Below are 7,557 nucleotides of genomic sequence, written 5' to 3'. Positions count from 1 at the left end.
TCCGAGTCCCACGCTCCCACGTCATCGTCGTCCTCCTCCTCCTCCTCCTCCTTCTCCTCGTCGCTCTCCTCTTCCGCGTAGCGGAGGACCCAGTCCTTGACCGAGGCGTCCGTGGATCTCCCGTCGTCTGCCTGCGCCGCACACCACACACCCCCGCCATCACCCCCACCCCACGGTGCAGGGAACCGCACGAACGCCTCCATCAGGGAGCGTCACGCCAACTCACGAAAGCAGCCGCGCCTTTTGGTGGCCCGGCCGTCGGAACAAGGACGCCAAGCGACCCCCGACCCCCGACCCCCGACCCCCGACCCGCGTCCGGCCGCCCGTACCTGCCGGCGCGGGTGAGCGACGTGCGTCGCCACGCGCGTCTCCCGCGGGGGCTGAGCCGCCGGCGCCGGGGGCGAGAACCTCGGGCGAGTCTTCTCCTCCTCCTCCTCCAGGCGCTGGCTGAAGCCGTCGGGCAGCGCCTCTGCAAAAAGAGACCGGCCGCCACCTTCTATAGTTCCGCCCCCTTCACTCTCCGCCGCGTTGGGGCGCGTCCACGTGAACTCTAAAACCATCCCCATCCTACCAGGCAGGCAAAGCCCACCGGGGTATTCACTTACTTCTCAGAAGCGACCTGGCCACACACACGGGTCTCTGCTGTGTGAGTCTATGGGTCTGTGTGGTGTGAGTCTATGGGTCTCTGCCGTGTGAGTCTATGGGTCTCTGCCGTGTGAGTCTCTGGGTCTCTGCTGTGTGAGTCTATGGGTCTCTGCTGTGTGAGTCTACGGGTCTCTGCTGTGTGAGTCTACGGGTCTCTGCTGTGTGAGTCTATGGGTCTCTGCTGTGTGAGTCTATAGGTCTCTGCTGTGTGAGTCTATGGGTCTCTGCTGTGTGAGTCTATGGGTCTCTGCTGTGTGAGTCTATGGGTCTCTGCTGTGTGAGTCTATGGGTCTCTGCTGTGTGAGTCTATGGGTCTCTGCTGTGTGAGTCTATGGGCCTCTGCTGTGTGAGTCTATGGGTCTCTGCTGTGTGAGTCTACGGGTCTCTGCTGTGTGAGTCTATAGGTCTCTGCTGTGTGAGTCTATGGGTCTCTGCTGTGTGAGTCTACGGGTCTCTGCTGTGTGAGTCTATGGGTCTCTGCTGTGTGAGTCTATGGGTCTCTGCTGTGTGAGTCTATGGGTCTCTGCTGTGTGAGTCTATGGGTCTCTGCTGTGTGAGTCTATGGGTCTCTGTCGTGTGAGTCTATGGGTCTCTGCCGTGTGAGTCTATGGGTCTCTGCTGTGTGAGTCTATGGGTCTCTGCTGTGTGAGTCTATGGGTCTCTGCTGTGTGAGTCTATGGGCCTCTGCTGTGTGAGTCTATGGGTCTCTGCCGTGTGAGTCTATGGGTCTCTGCTGTGTGAGTCTCTGGGTCTCTGCTGTGTGAGTCTATGGGTCTCTGCTGTGTGAGTCTACGGGTCTCTGCTCTGTGAGTCTCTGGGTCTCTGCGACCAGCGGGGCCGATCGGTTCGGAATTCGACGAATCGTCGCTCGCGTTACCGTCCGGCAGGTTGAGGCAAAGCCAGTCGAGGGCCGAGCGGAGGTCGCCCCCCCGCGTCACCGTGCTCGCCATGGCCTGCTCCACGTGGCTCCGCTCGAAGCCCGTGTCTTGCAGCGCCGTGTACACGTCCTGGCGGAAGCGCACGCGCGCGGAGACGCGCACGCGGAGACACACGCGGAGACACACGCGGAGACACACGCGCAGAGACACGCGGAGACACGCACGCGGAGACGCACGCGGAGACATGCACGCGGAGACACGCGGAGACGCACGCGGAGACACGCACGCGGAGACACGCACGCGGAGACACGAACGCGGAGACACGCACGCGGAGACACGCACGCGGAGACACACGCGGAGACGCACGCGGAGACACACGTGGAGACACACACGCGGAGACACACGCGGAGACACGCGGAGACACGCGGAGACACGCACGCGGAGACACACGCGGAGACACACGCGGAGACACACGCGGAGACACGCACGTAGAGACACGCGGAGACACACACACGCGGAGACACGCGGAGACACGCACACACGCGGAGACACGCGGAGACACGCACGTTAGAACCGCTGGGGGGGGGATTTGCGGAGGTGCAGAGGGAGGGAGGGTGGGGGAGGTGCGGAGGGGGGGGGTGCGGAGGGGAGGGGATGTGGAGGGGGGGCTGTGCGGAGGAGGGGGGGGGGGGTTCCTGAGGGGGGTGTGAAGGGAGTGGGGGGGAGGGGCGGTGCCACACCAGCAGCTTCTTGGTGGTGAGCCGGCGCGAGGCGCTGCCCTCGGGCGCCAGCTGCTCGCTCCGCCGTGCGTTGATGAGCTCCAGGATCCGCCGCTCCAGGTCGGGCGGCAGGGAGATCTGGGGGGGCGGGGCGGGGGGGGCGACGCAGAGACGGGCGACAGCGGTGGACGGTCCAGTCCTGTTCACGAAGGCTGAAGCGATCACTTCAACGCTCCGCAGCCTTTCGCGACCGATGCTATCCATTGCGGAAGTTCCGTTGGGTGAGATTGTGCAAACGCTACCTCGCCTGGTGTACAGGAGGTCGTGGGTTCGATTCCGACCCTGACGACGCCTGCTGCTGTATATGTAGAGTTTCTGTCTCTCTCTCTCTCATCATCATCACGGTGGCTAGGAGATGTTGACTACCTCGCCTGGTGTACAGGAGGTCGTGGGTTCGATCTCAACCCTGATGATGCCTGCTGCTGCTGTATATGTGGAGTTTCTGTCTCTCTCTCTCTCTCTCATCATCATCATCACGGTGGCTATGAGATGTTGACTACCTCGCCTGGTATACAGGAGGTCGTGGGTTCGATCTCAACCCTGATGACACCTGCTGCTGTATATGTGGAGTTTCTGTCTTTCTCTCTCTCTCATCATCATCACAGTGACTAGGAGATGTTAACTACCTCGCCTGGTATACAGGAGGTCGTTGGTTCGATCCTGACCCTCATGCCTGCTGTGTGTGCATTTGGAGGGGAGGGAGGGAGGGAGGGGAGGGAGGGAGATTTGAAGCCCATTGGTGGATGCTACCGTACCTTAAGCACCGAATTGTCCACCTCCCCCGACTGCTGAGAGCTCCCAAAGCTGTACTGCTTGGGTCCTGAATCACAGAGGCACACGGTGGACGGGTGGGGGAGTAGGTGGAGCGTTAACACCGGCGGATGCTTGGGCATGAGATGGGTATGAGATGGGTATGAGATGGGTATGAGATGATGGGTATGAGATGGGTATGAGGTGGGTATGAGGTGGGTATGAGGTGGGTATGAGATGGGTAGGAGATGGGTATGAGGTGGGTATGAGATGGGTATGAGATGATGGGTATGAGGTGGGTATGAGGTGGGTATGAGGTGGGTATGAGGTGGGTATGAGATGGGTATGAGATGGGTATGAGATGATGGGTATGAGATGGGTATGAGATGGGTATGAGATGATGGGTATGAGGTGGGTATGAGGTGGGTATGAGATGGGTATGAGGTGGGTATGAGGTGGGTATGAGGTGGGTATGAGGTGGGTATGAGATGGGTATGAGGTGGGTATGAGGTGGGTATGAGGTGGGTATGAGATGGGTATGAGATGGGTATGAGGTGGGTATGAGATGGGTATGAGATGGGTATGAGATGGGTATGAGATGGGTATGAGGTGGGTATGAGATGGGTATGAGATGGGTATGAGATGGGTATGAGATGATGGGTATGAGATGGGCATGAGATGGGCATGAGATGGGTATGAGATGGGTATGAGGTGGGTATGAGATGGGTATGAGATGGGTATGAGGTGGGTATGAGATGGGTATGAGATGGGTATGAGATGGGTATGAGATGGGCATGAGATGGGTATGAGATGGGTATGAGATGGGTATGAGATGATGGGTATGAGATGGGCATGAGATGGGCATGAGATGGGTATGAGATGGGTATGAGGTGGGTATGAGATGGGTATGAGATGGGTATGAGATTGGTATGAGATGATGGGCATGAGATGATGGGCAGGAAATTCAGAGATGGGCAGGAGGTTGGGGAGGGATTCCACAGCACAGATTTGGCTGCAGTGGGGTGAGTGGCCCGGGGGCAGCAGCAAAGGGCAGGCAGGCCGAGGGAGACCGGGTCGGAGCGACGCCGGCGGCCGGCCCCTCACCTTTGCTCTGCAAGTCGGCCTGCACCACAGCAGAGACCTGGCCTGGACACGGAGGCCCCGCGCTCTGGCCCTGGGCCTGGGCCGGGCCCTGACCCACGGCCTGGGCCTTCTTTTTGCCGCGGTCCGGCTGGCTCTTGTCGGACGACTCCGTGCCGTTGGCCGGCGCCGAGTTCCCGGCCTTGTTTTTCTTTCTCCCCATCTTTACTGTGGGGGGCAGCGGTGGTGGGGGGTGAGCAGGGAAGATGTGACGAGACCTGCATCCGTAGACGACAACGATTCGACCTTTCTGGAAATAAATCGGGCGTCGAGATGGTGTGGGCCAATCGGTTTCGAAGACAATGCATCATGTGTTAATTATCAGAGAATGCTTTTTTTTTGCATGTTCACAAGTACGTGCGGTTGATACGGACAGGAATCTGTGAAGAAGGATTCTGTTTGGTGTCTTAACATCTTGACACCTGTTTTATTTAAAGTGCTGCTGCTTGGGCTAGTGCTGTTGCTGGGGCTAGTGCTACTGCTTGGGCTAGTGTTACTAATGGGGTTAGTGTTACTGCTGGGGTTAGTGTTACTGCTGGGGCTAGTGCTACTGCTTGGGCTAGTGTTACTAATGGGGTTAGTGTTACTGCTGGGGTTAGTGTTACTGCTGGGGTTAGTGTTACTGCTGGGGTTAGTGTTACTGCTGGGGTTAGTGTTACTGCTGGGGCTAGTGCTACTGCTTGGGCTAGTGTTACTGCTGGTGCTAGTGTTACTGCTGGGGTTAGTGCTACTGCTGGGGCTAGTGCTACTGCTGGTGCTAGTGCTGCTGCTGGAGTTAGTGATACTGCTGGGGTTAGTGCTACTGCTGGGGTTAGTGTTACTGCTGGGGTTAGTGCTACTGCTGGGGCTAGTGCTACTGCTGGGGCTAGTGTTGCTGCTGGTGCTAGTGTTGCTGCTGGTGCTCGTGTTACTGCTGGGGTTAGTGCTACTGCTGGGGTTAGTGATACTGCTGGGGTTAGTGCTACTGCTGGGGTTAGTGTTACTGCTGGGGTTAGTGTTACTGCTGGTGCTAGTGATACTGCTGGGGTTAGTGCTGCTGCTGGGGTTAGTGCTACTGCTGGGGCTAGTGCTACTGCTGGGGCTAGTGTTGCTGCTGGTGCTAGTGTTGCTGCTGGTGCTCGTGTTACTGCTGGGGTTAGTGCTACTGCTGGGGTTAGTGATACTGCTGGGGTTAGTGCTACTGCTGGGGTTAGTGTTACTGCTGGGGTTAGTGTTACTTCTGGTGCTAGTGATACTGCTGGGGTTAGTGCTGCTGCTGGGGTTAGTGCTACTGCTGGGGCTAGTGCTACTGCTGGGGCTAGTGTTGCTGCTGGTGCTAGTGTTGCTGCTGGTGCTCGTGTTACTGCTGGGGTTAGTGCTACTGCTGGGGTTAGTGCACTGCTGGGGCTAGTGCTACTGCTGGGGTTAGTGCTACTGCTGGGGTTAGTGTTACTGCTGGGGTTAGTGCTACTGCTGGGGTTAGTGCTACTGCTGGGGCTAGTGCTACTGCTGGGGTTAGTGCTACTGCTGGGGTTAGTGTTACTGCTGGGGCTAGTGTTACTACTGGGGTTAGTGCTACTGCTGGGGCTAGTGCTACTGCTGGGGTTAGTGCTACTGCTGGGGTTAGTGTTACTGCTGGGGTTAGTGTTACTGCTGGGGTTAGTGATACTGCTGGGGTTAGTGATACTGCTGGGGTTAGTGTTACTGCTGGGGCTAGTGTTACTGCTGGGGTTAGTGATACTGCTGGGGTTAGTGCTGCTGCTGGGGTTAGTGCTACTGCTGGGGCTAGTGTTGCTGCTGGTGCTCGTGTTACTGCTGGGGTTAGTGCACTGCTGGGGCTAGTGTTACTGCTGGGGTTAGTGCTGCTGCTGGGGTTAGTGCTACTGCTGGGGTTAGTGTTACTGCTGGGGTTAGTGTTACTGCTGGGGTTAGTGCTACTGCTGGGGTTAGTGCTACTGCTGGGGCTAGTGCTACTGATGGGGTTAGTGCTACTGCTGGGGTTAGTGCTACTGCTGGGGTTAGTGCTACTGCTGGGGCTAGTGCTACTGATGGGGTTAGTGTTACTGCTGGGGTTAGTGCTGCTGCTGGGGTTAGTGTTACTGCTGGGGTTAGTGCTGCTGCTGGGGTTAGTGTTACTGCTGGGGTTAGTGCTACCGCTGGGGTTAGTGTTACTGCTGGGGTTAGTGCTACTGCTGGGGTTAGTGTTACTGCTGGGGTTAGTGCTACTGCTGGGGTTAGTGTTACTGCTGGGGTTAGTGTTACTGCTGGGGCTAGTGCTACTGCTGGGGTTAGTGCTACTGCTGGGGTTAGTGTTACTGCTGGGGTTAGTGCTACTGCTGGGGTTAGTGCTACTGCTGGTGCAAGTGTTGCTGCTGGTGCTCGTGTTACTGCTAGGGTTAGTGCTACTGATGGGGTTAGTGCTACTGCTGGGGTTAGTGTTACTGCTGGGGTTAGTGCTACTGATGGGGTTAGTGCTACTGCTGGTGCTAGTGCAGCCGCTTTGAGGGCCGTCGTCGCTGAGACAAAGGGAGCCACGGAGGGCACAGGCGAAGACAGAAGACGACGAGGCCCGACCCACGACCGCCCTTTACCTGTGGACGCAAGAGAGCCGCACGCGGCGGCAAGAAGGCGGCAGGGGGTGGGGTGGGTGGGAGCCTCTTGGCTCGACCGCTCGAGGAAGGGTCCCGGCGGGAGGGCAGCTCCAGTGAACTAAAGCGAGACAATAATCGGCACGATGGGTGGTTTAAATAAAAAAAAACAAAATCAAACGCAAACAAAAAGCTACGCCGAGTTTTATTTTACAAAACAAACCGAATTATTTGCAATCGCTTAATTCGCAATTATTGTCGTAGTTCTGATGCAAACGACGACAACAAAGCATGCGTTTGTTTTGTCTCATATATATACATCGACCGTTGTGGTGAAGAGATATTTTTATTTTATTTTTTTAAAAAAAGACGCTACGAGTCAAATGGGTGCAGGCCTCGTGTTAGCCGAACTCCTCCTCCTCCCCGTGACCCCGCCCCTCGACTCGCCTGACGAGGTCTCTGATTGGTCCGTGGCCACACGCCGCCCACGTGACGGGCTACGGCGCGCGTGACGTCACGCGACGCGTCCGGCGGCTTCGTGAGTCGGGAGGTTTGCGGCGGGGGGAGGTGGCGGCCATCTTGGTAAGGGGTTGGGGAGGGAGGGGGGAGGGGGTAGGAGGGGAGGGAGGGGGTAGGAGGGGAGGGAGGGGGGAGGAGGGGAGGGAGGAGGGGGGAGGAGAGGAGGAGGGGGAAGGAGGGGAGGGAGGGGGGAGGAAGGGAGGAGGGGAGGGGGTAGGAGGGGAGGGAGGGGGGAGGAGGGGAGGGAGGGGGGAGGAGGGGAGGGAGGGGAGGGGGTAG

General features: G+C 58.0%; 1 pseudogene; it reads right to left on the bottom strand.

Annotated features, from left to right (window-relative positions):
• LOC142923475 (ATP-dependent RNA helicase DHX29-like) overlaps window positions 1-7,213 on the bottom strand; it is a 42,466-nt pseudogene extending 35,253 nt beyond the window's left edge.
• Between the last annotated feature and the right edge of the window lie 344 nt (window positions 7,214-7,557).

This window comes from Petromyzon marinus, unplaced genomic scaffold, assembly GCF_048934315.1.
Source record: "Petromyzon marinus isolate PM22_M1 ecotype Great Lakes invasive population unplaced genomic scaffold, UKy_Petmar_22M1.pri1.0 PM_Scaffold_557, whole genome shotgun sequence".
In the NCBI taxonomy this organism is placed as follows: Eukaryota; Metazoa; Chordata; class Hyperoartia; order Petromyzontiformes; family Petromyzontidae; genus Petromyzon; species Petromyzon marinus.
Note: the sequence above shows the minus strand (reverse complement) of the source record. Positions and strands in the feature narration are given on the sequence as shown.